The sequence below is a fragment of the Simochromis diagramma genome, unplaced genomic scaffold (genome assembly GCF_900408965.1).
Source record: "Simochromis diagramma unplaced genomic scaffold, fSimDia1.1 OVJJ01000097.1, whole genome shotgun sequence".
NCBI classification, from domain to species: domain Eukaryota; kingdom Metazoa; phylum Chordata; class Actinopteri; order Cichliformes; family Cichlidae; genus Simochromis; species Simochromis diagramma.
The window spans coordinates 963,746-974,429 of record NW_024387319.1 but is presented as its reverse complement, the minus strand read 5'-3'; positions in this window follow the sequence as shown (position 1 = coordinate 974,429).

Sequence of the window (10,684 nt, the reverse complement as noted above, 5' to 3'; positions counted from 1 at the left end):
CGTTACACTCTGTGCACCGATCAGTAACACACACTCTTTAACAGAGCGCTGATAAATGTGAACTGCTGAACCCACAGAACATGCAAACTCAGGCAGGATTCAAACCAGCAACCTCCTCTTTGTCCTCCACATCCTGACCTTCCTCCTCCTTTCTCTTTTCCTTTATTCTTAGTTTTATCTTCCTCATCATTCTTCTTTCATTCTTCCTCTCCTTCTTCGTTACCCCATTTCTCGTCTTCTTCTTCACTTCTCTTCCTTTTTCTTTCACTTCTCCTCTTTAGCCTCCTTATTCTTCTCTTCCTCACCTTCTCCTCTTCTTGTTCTCCTTCTGTTAAATTTGTTTAAATTTACCTTTTTTTCAGACTGATTCATTTCCTCTTAATCTTTGATTCTATGTATTTCTTCACCCTTTGGTTCTGAAAAAGCCTCCTTCATCATTACATCAAACACACACACACTTTACCTGTGTGTGTGTGTGTGTGTGTGTGTGTGTGTGCGAGCGAGCGAGAGCAAGAGAGAGGCTCTCCTGATGCCAGTAATAATAACAGCATGATTGTTGAGTAGCTAATCAACGCACTACAGAGTTAATGAGCCCATATAAGAGGATCGAGGTGTGTGTGTGTGTGTGTGTGTGTGTGTGTGTGTGTGTGTGGTGTGTGTGTGTGTGTGTGTGAGAGTATTTTAGAGAGAGGTAACCCCAGAGCCTCTGATTTTCTGTAGCACCCAAACACAGAAATAAAACTGAAGTGAAAACTCACTTTTTAGGAGACGTACATGCACACATTTTTCATACAAACTGGTTGTGAAACACACACAGGCTGAAAAAACACATGCACGCACACACACACCACACACACGTGTGTCACGTAGCTTGTGTCACATCGAGGATCCCCTCAGTCTGGAACAACAAGCAGGGAGAGGAGCTGCTGCAAAACACGAACACACACACACACACACACACACACACAGAGTGGAAGAAACCCACACTTTAAATGTAGCAACCACACAGACACACGTGTGATGTACAGCAGAGCGAGGCAGACCCTGGATGAGCTGAGGTCTGCACTGAGAGGCAGACAGAGAGGCTTAAGAGATCAAACCAGAGGAGCAGCCAGCTGAGAAAAAGTCTTATTAGACTTTCTAAAATCACCAAATCAACACTGAGAGACTCTGTCTGTCACACAGGTCTGTCACCAAGTCCTCAGATCACTGCTGCCTAAAAACTCACACCACTCAGAGATGTTGCAAAGAGGGGAATTAGCTTTAAAGTCCGACACTGTTACTTGTATCAGGCTCTAAACGTGCTTCCTTCTGCTGTAAAGCCGAGATTTGAACCTGGGAGTGTATGGGGACTGACTCAGTGCTGGAGACAGCCTCGAGTGGACATTAGAGGAACTGCAGTTCGTGGTACGTTCTGTCTGCTAGCTTCATCTTTCAGCTGTTTGAAAGATGCTACACTTCATGCTAACTGAAACACATGCTAAAGTTAGCATAGCAGGTCAGTGTGCTGGAACGTCCTTTTATTCTGGAGCAGCTGAAATCCTGCTGGTGTTTAAAGAACTTGTGTACTTCAGCAGCAGTTATACGAGGTGACGTGTGTGTGTGTTGTGTGTGTGTGTGTGTGTGTTTGTGTGTGTGTGTGTGTGTGAGAGAACCTAACCCAGTCTGAAATGTCCTACCCTTTGGCTAACTCTGCCCTTCATTTAGTTCTTGTATCTCTGTGTGGTTGTGTGTCCTCACCTGACTGTCTCTGTCTCTACCTGCACATGTCCACGTTCTTTCCTTTGTGTTGTGTGTACTTTTGTGACTCAGCTTCCTTTGTATTCTCAGTACTACTAACCCCAACGCTTTGAAGTGTTACAATTAGTTTCAGTTTTTGTGTGCTCTCAATACAAGAACGTTGTGTTGTTACTTTGTAGCTTTTGTATCGTCTAATTGTGTGAAAAGCATTTTTCCCATGGGTGGTGGCTGACTGTCTAAGCCGGTCATTTCCAGCTTTATATTTTCCCTCTTGGACTGGTTAGAGTAGCTTGCATGATTGACAGTTCAAAATAAGCCCGATTTCTCTCATCCTGGGGCAGCAAAGTGAAAGACAAAATATAAAAACCTTCTCGTCTCAACGTCTGCTTCAGCATGAGCACATGCTGCTGCCGCTGTCATCGTTCTCCATGTTAAATATGTTTTCACTTCCTGCAGACACAGGCAGAGGCTGTGATATTTCAGAAACACTTCTAGGTCCTTTTAATCATCTTTAATCAAAATAATATGGACACAGGGCTTTGCTGCTGCATTTACGATCTGCTGCTAACATAAACATTTACAGGAATACCGTTTTGTGATTCAGAGCGTGCTGCTGTAAAAAACAGTCGGGGAAAATTAATGTGTTGTGTTTAAAAGAATGCTAACATAAAACAGCGTTGCAGCGCTCTCCCCCACGTCCCAAACCTAGCTTACATTCCTTGCTGTGTCTCTTTCAGGTGTTCTCCGGGATCTTCACAGCAGAGATGGTGTTGAAGATCATCGCTCTGGATCCATACTACTACTTCCAGACGGGCTGGAACATCTTCGACAGCATCATTGTCTGCCTCAGCCTCATGGAGCTCGGCCTGTCCGATGTGGAGGGGCTCAGCGTGTTGCGCTCCTTCAGGCTGGTAAATCACACCGATTGTCCCACATTTACCACCAAATTCAACAAAGGGGTGGCTTGAATTAAAATGTTGTTGATCATTACAACACGTAGTTCATCGGCCAGCTGATTTCTGACTGATTTGGAAGGACTAGAAATCCTGAAACCCAACTAAGGATGTAATTCCTGAGTAATTAAATTAAATTTCAACGTATTTTATTTTGAATAAAAATCTAATTTTATTTATCTACAAATACTTAAAGGTAGGTACATTAGAGTAAATGGCTAACACGTCAGTTTTTACAAGAAACAAAGAAATGCACTTGTTACATTTTCTCAGATCTTAGCAGGAGAAATAGTTTCTGATTGGCAGCTGAAGGCCCAATGAGACGGCAGCGTTCAGCGGGATGTTTCGCACCTCGCAGAGGACGTGATGATTGGCTGATAATGAGCGATGTCACTCAAAATATAAGTTCCGCTGTGTCCAATTTTGCTTCACTGGCAAACAAGGAAAACAAGATGAGGACAGTAGTGGTCGCACACACACAGACACACACACAGACACACACACTGACACACACACAGACACACACACACACACACAGACACACACACTGACACACACACTGACACACACAGATCCTCGCAGGCTGTCTTCATCAGTCTGCGTCGATCTTTCTAATTGTCAACTCTGGGTATGTCAGGTTCTACCAGAGGCAAACACACTCACAACCACAACAGACTCGCACACACTAATAAAGCCACTCTGATGTTTGAGCCTTTCTTCTGCGTCGGCCTGGTTTCTTTGTTTTTTCTTCCTCTGTTCTGTTTCTCTTTTGTTCCTCTGTTTTCTCAGCCGTGCTCTGTAATTTTGAATACTGTTTTTTTCTTTCTCTCCTCTCTCTCTGATGCTGACCTTAATTTTGTTTCATGCTTTCATTGTCTTTGAGTCTTCCTCTCTCTTTTGGTTGATTTATTTAAAATAAGAGAGAAGTAAAAAAACACCTGTGAGTCCAAAAACGACACAAAGCCCCATCTGTGGCAATATGAGTATGCAGCTTCAGACACAATCTTCAAATGAACTTCAAATAAAAAAAATCAGCAATTTTCCTCAAATCTTCGATTAAATTTCTGTTTGTTTTGTCAGACTTGTTAAAGATCCAAAAATCTCTCAATCTTAGAGACATTTACACCATTTACTTCAGACAAACATGACATTTCAGGCAAAGCTGAGGAAATTTAGCAGAAGAACACGAGGCAACTTGGCTATCATCATAATAAAAATGGAGGCGCTTGGTTACTGCGGAACTGCCGAGCATATTAACCATGACAGGCCACACCCAACTCTCCTCAGAAATCCTGTAATGAAGTTTTTACAGACACCATCGTGTGATGTTAATTATTCTTGACATGTGACCATAGGATCAGATGAATAAGGTCCCAACCACACAGGCCTAGAGACCAGTCAGTGACCAATGAGTGGTTGCTAGGGAAAAAGGTGTATTCCCCGTCCTCCTTGTGATTGCTTTGACCACCAGTATGTTGCTGCAGTTGTAGTTGGAATGGACGTCATGCACCTGCCCACAAACACTGCTCTCTGGGCTGCAGTCAAACTGCGCAAAGTGTGACACAAACCAGAAATGAAGAGTTTACCTTCAAAGTAATAGTTGTGTCTTTGCAACATGTTGGCTGCAGTGCTGAGGCACAACGTTTACTTTGAAGGAGAATGTCTGTGTGGTTTTTCATGTAGCACTGTCTTCACAGCTGATTTAACCTAGAAACAGCCACAGGAACCACTGCCAAACTTCCATTTTCCCCTAGCAACCGATGGCTCAATTACATCCAATATGGCAGACAACTCTTGAGCAATGTGCCCATGACATCATCTGAGAAACCTGTTTTTAGCTCTTCTGTCTCTTCTTTTTCCTCGCTTCCCTTGCAGCTTCGTGTTTTTAAGCTTGCTCGCTCATGGCCAACTCTCAACACGCTGATAAAGATCATCGGGAACTCTATGGGCGCTCTGGGCAACCTGACGCTCGTCCTCGCCATCATCGTCTTCATCTTTGCCGTGGTCGGCATGCAGCTGTTTGGGAAAAACTACCAGGTAGCACTTCTGACCCAGACTAAGGTACGGGCCTGACGTCGCTTGTTCAGAACATTGAGCTTCTTTCTGCCGCCTCTGCAGGAATGTGTGTGTAAGATCTCCAAGGACTGCACTCTTCCTCGTTGGCACATGAAGGACTTCTTCCACTCGTTCCTCATCGTCTTCAGGGTGCTGTGCGGCGAGTGGATAGAGACCATGTGGGACTGCATGGAGGTGGCAGGGCAGCCGCTCTGCATCCTCGTCTTCATGCTGGTCATGGTCATCGGAAACCTTGGTGGTGAGTTCCTACCCTGCTTAATTCAAAGAATCCCTCTGGAATTTTAACAGGTGTTGTGAGTGTTTTTAATCATAATGATGACTTTTAGGAGGTGTGACTGACTTATACTGGGTATGATCATCTATTGGACTAAGCTGGAATGTCCGTTGTGCTCCAGCCGGTCAGTTGGTGTTGGCAGTCTGCAAGTTAAAACAAATGTTTTGAGGAGATGTAAAACTTTAGCATCATTAGCAAATTTAGCATCATTGGCTAGCTATTTAACATTGGTCCCTGTAGTCTCAAGGTCATTGTCAGTCTCCAGAGACAGTCACTTTAAATGATTCGACATTGGCAAACTGGAATGTTGTTCAGAAGGAGGAATGGCTGCTTTTGACCTAAGTTGGTGCAATGATGTATTCAACCCAAACACAAAGGTTTTACACTTCGAATACTGCTGTAAGATATTATCATAACTCACCATGAAGTCTAATGATTTCTCTCACTTTTCTCAAGGCCGTGTCCCTTTGTCCCCTGTGTCAATGTGAAGAGAAGTTAGACCCTTGAAATCCTGTTGTTGTCAGACAGCGTCCATAAGCTTCTCCTTGGACTCTGATTGTTAGGAGAATCTCAGCTGATGAGAGTTTCAATGCAGTGTGAGGAAGATTTTTCACAAAGTTGAGATATTTGCTTCAGTGTAGTGAGAGATGCTGGCTAACTTTGCTCATAACTGTGAGCAAACTGAGTTGGTAGTTGTGTAGTTTTGTGTGTCTGTGCAGGTTCTTGATCGTCCAGGTCATGGTCCAGTCCAAAGTGCTTGAATCAAAGGCCAGCTGTCTTCTATCCAAGCACTTTGGAGACCGAGTCTACAGTCGTTAGGGTTAGAGTTAACTGTAGTTAGAGTTCAGCATTTTGGCTAAACAGAGCTCGTTAAAAATAACTGTTGGGCAGAAGAGAAAGGCTGTGTTTTGTCAGCAGGTGGGCTTTCCTGACCTGACTTAGCCATGTGCTACCGCGGGTATCGAATCCTGCTTCGAGTCGAGGCTGAGGGATGAAAATGTGACAGCTCAGCCAGCTCGGAGAAGACTTGTGGTCCACAGAGGAGGGATGCTTGCTGATTTTTGATGGCCTTCACCATCACAACATACATATCCAAAAAGTCATTTATTTCATCTTATAACTTTCATTATTAAGAAATTTCCAGAGCAAATTCTTGAAGCTGAGCTCCTTTGACCAACAAATACATTTCAGCTTGTTTCATGCTCGTTCCATTTTTATGTGTTTTGTTTTTACTTGGACTGTATTAGCAGTTTAATTTTTGTGTAGACTAAGTGTTATCTCACACACACACACACACACACACACAGACACACACACAGACCAATGCAGGGAGCACTTGACAAAAGGAGAACAGAAAAGATTTCCTTTCTTCTGATAACTATCTGTCATCTCATCTTACCCAGCACCCCCAACACACACACACACACACACACACACACAGACACAGACACACACACACACACACACACACACACACACACACACACACACGGAGCTCGTTTTACCTCTCCTACTATACAATGCAACCCCCTGCTAGCATGAACACGTCACCTCTGCACGTCTAAACACATCAATCAATCAGAGTGTGTGTGTGTGTCTGTCTGTTGGGGGAGAGGGATTATAGTAGTACGTAACTGGAGAAGAGAAAAGTTCCACTATCAGATGGTCAAATGCCCCCCCCCCCCCAAACACACACACTCATTCAAGCACACAAGACGATATTATTCACCACTTTGTCACATGCAGGGTGTGTTTGTTATTATTTTGTTCCGCAGCATTAGTAAAAAAAAAAGTACTGGTCACTTGTGAGCTGGTAGAGTTGACACGTCTCTGAAATAATAATGAGTAAGTTCAGGAGTCAAACTACATCTGAACCAGATTTTGAGTAAATATTAGTAAGTTTTCCTCTACAGTAAGATTTCAATGCACCTGTCAGGACAGGTACTTGGCACACCTCCTTTATGCCTTTAATCATTTTTTAAAAACCTTATCATCATACACTCATACCCTGTTTCATCAGGGCTAGATTGGGGTTCAGTACCTTTTCCCGTACTTCGAGTAGCTGAATGTCCAGTAACAACCTTGTGATTAAAGCCTGACTTGCTCTACCTCCTCAGCTACAGAGGATATTCCTCTGTGGAATAACGTGGGAGGATATCTGACTGAAATGAATGCAAGCAATAAAGCCGGTCATCAACTTGTGTTTGGCCTCACTGGACAAAAATAAAATCCATAATAAGCTTTTATTTCAAGTAGTCTGAGGTGAAGCCTGATTCCTGCACCTCCTCCTAACTTTGGTTTCAAGACTGAGCTGAAGTTTTTAATTTTCTTCAAATTCTGGATCCCCTTACTATAAACATTAAAAACACTCAAATAAAATCCCAGCACTTGAAAGTGTTACTTTAGCTTCTTCTGCTGTATGCATGATTTCCTAGTTTGTCTCAGCTGTTGTGTTTCTGGCTCCTCCCTAATTCTCAGTGGATTGTAGATGAATTTATCCCATAAATATGCTTCTTCCTAGAACCGGGATCTCAGGGTGACATTACTCACAAAGACGAATACAAGATTTTCTTTTTTTTAAATTAACCAAAGTACAACAGGTCAAACAGATAAATCAACTCGTGAACAGGAGATGTTTGGGCAGCAGAGAAGGTGCCGCACCAATGCTACCTTTTCTTTTTTGGAATAAAAATATCTTGGATTGAAAGTTTTTAGTTTTTTTCTGGATCTGTGGAACTAGATCCATCTCAAAATGTTTTATTGTTAACAAACAGTACATCATAGATTTGTTGGTATGGCTCCATAATCGTTGATGTCCCAACATGAGCCTGATGCAGGGAGCAGCAGCAAAACCCAAGAACAGAAGATTTCAGGCATCGGTGACAACATGATGATAATTAAGTCAGACACAAGATCCAAAAGAAGGAGCTAGAGCTCGGGGTGGGTTTCAAAGCAGCTTGCAGGGGCAATGGTAATATGATGACAGCTAAAGCATCTTAAATAACTCCACCTTTGTGGGATATCCCATCTGCATTTGTAGACCACGTTCAGCACCAACAAATCTTTATTATTGTTTTCATTGATGAAGTTCAACAAAATCCATCCAAACTGATAGAAGTGCGACTATATACAAAGTTGGGCACCAGTTTGAGAGGTTGAGCAGGTTATTAAATAAAGGCAAAAGAAATCCAAAATAAATGAAAAGATATTTGATCCAAACTGGTTCTGAGGTGTCTTCCTGCAAAGAAGAGTTTTTACCTCCACACCCACTGAAGGATGATTTAAGCAGAACAAAAATAATGAGTTTTTTTGTCCATAAAAACGGTCGCAGAAAGATTGATAAACTTATTTGCATAATTATGCCCATAGAAGGATCCGTGTTAAACCAGTGAAAACCTGGATGTTGGTTTGATTCCCTGCTCTCCATGTTGTTCTCGACATACTCACTTTCTTGAGGTTATTGTGGGTTTAATACAAAGCATCAACTATAGCCTAAAAAACCAAGTTTAAACTTGCATTTAAATTTGCAGGTTGTCACCTTATACCAGTTATTTGGTTTCCAAACAGATTCAGCAGTTTATAGCATTATTATTCTAAACTGTATTTATGTTTTAGCAGCAGCAGGTGTCTGAGTAGCAGTCAGATCTTAGCGTATATATATCCCAACACCAGAGTTTGGGGTCCAAATATAACCGGATAAATAGAATATATTAAATTCATAAATTTAAATAAATATATTTAAAGGAGGCTTTATATGACAAAGAAAGCAGGATCAACAAATGTGGAAAAAGGAGCTTGAATACAATTTAATTTTACTCCTTAATTTCCGTTTTCATCATTTTCATTTGTTCCCTGGGCTCCTCGTTCTGTCCCTCCTCTTCCTCGTCTAGTCTTCACAGCCTGTAATATACTCTGTAGTGGATTCTCATATTCACCAGTCAGTGGATCATGAAATGTGTGTGCGCGCAGCAATAATAGAGTCTCACTCATCTATTTAGCTTAATGGTCTCATGGATATTTAATAATGAGCTTGATAGGCCAGACAGCTCACACACTCTCTCTCTCTCTCTCACACACACACACACAGATACACAGACACACACACACACACACACACACAGACACACACACAGACACACACAGACACACACACTCACACACGCAGACAAGCATGCCGTCAACAGCCTCTTATTCCGTCCTCAGTGACAGGAATTGTATCTCCTCCTACAGAGGGATATGCTGACCTGAGTGAATGAATGTGTGTGTGTGTGTGTGTGTGTGTGTGTGTGTGTGTGTGTGTGTGTGTGTGTGTGTGTGTGTGTGTGTGTGTGTGAACCTTTGCTATTCATGTGATTTATCCTTTTAGAAATGGCCCCATTGTGCACACCTAAGCACGCTGAGGTGTGCACATGCCTTGCATGCGTTCACGTGTTTGTATGTGTGCATGACTTTTTTTTTTTGGTGGTGGTGGTTATAGGATGTCACGTTGTCAGACCTCATAACAGGCAGTGAGGAAGGAGGAAACAAGTGAAAGCATGTCCAAATACTGTAAACAGACAGGAAGGAAAGCAGGAAGGGTAATTCAAGTTAAGGTAACTCGAGGTGATGCCAAAAGGAAATAAAGAGGTGGTAACAGAGACAGAGAGAGAAAAGATCAAAGGAAAGGACAAGAGGGAGATGCCATTAAAGACAAGCAAGAGAAGATAAGGAAGGAGCAAAGGGAAGAAAAGAGGGAAGGAAGAAGGAAAAGGGGAGGAGAAAAGAATAAAAAGGAAGGAGGACAAAAAGTGGGAAGGATAGGAGCAAGAAGAGGAACTCACAAAGTGAAAGAAGTGAGAAAAACTCAAGAAAAGAAGTTGTCAGTAGAACAAACAAGAAACAAATTCAAAGAATAAAAAAAGAGTTAAAGGATTATTGCAGAAGGATGAGGAGAAAAGGTAAGAGGTAATAGAGACGTAAGAACCCGAGGAAGAAAGTGATACAACTGATACAGTACAGGAAAGAAGGAGAAAGAAAAGAAGTTGAGGAGGAAGAAAATGAAGAGGGAAGAAATTCAATAAAAGAAAGAAGAGGAGAATTTAGAAGCACAGGGTAAAAGAAAGGAACAAGAAAAGTAGTCTCATGTTTAAAGACAGGAAAAGGGAGGAAATGGTACAAGGAAACTGAGGGTATAAAAGGAAGAAAATAGGTACTAGAGAAAAGAAAAGATGAAAAGAAAAACAGAAAGGAAGAAAAGAAGACAAAGGGAGAGTAGGAGAATAAAAGAAATGAAGGAGGAAGAGAAAAGGTGAGGAAGGAAAAGGAAAACATTTTGGCAAGAGAACTAAAGAGGGAAAAGTAGTGGAAAAACTAAACAAGGAAGAAGGAAATGGTAAATGGTGAGAGGGAGAGAGCAGAAGAGGAAAGAAGAAAGGAAAATAAATCTGACACAGTTTCAAGAAAGAAATCAGAAAAAGCAAGAACAAGGCACAGAGGGAAGAAATTAAGCTTCCTGCTTCCTGTGTAAATAAAAGGAAATAAGGAGCAAAAGTAAACAAGAAGGAAAAGATGGAAAAAGTAAAAATGAACAGTGAGACGGAGGGGTACGAAGAACCAGAAAGGAAAAAGAGGAAGTAATAGAAGGAAAATGAAAACAAAAGGA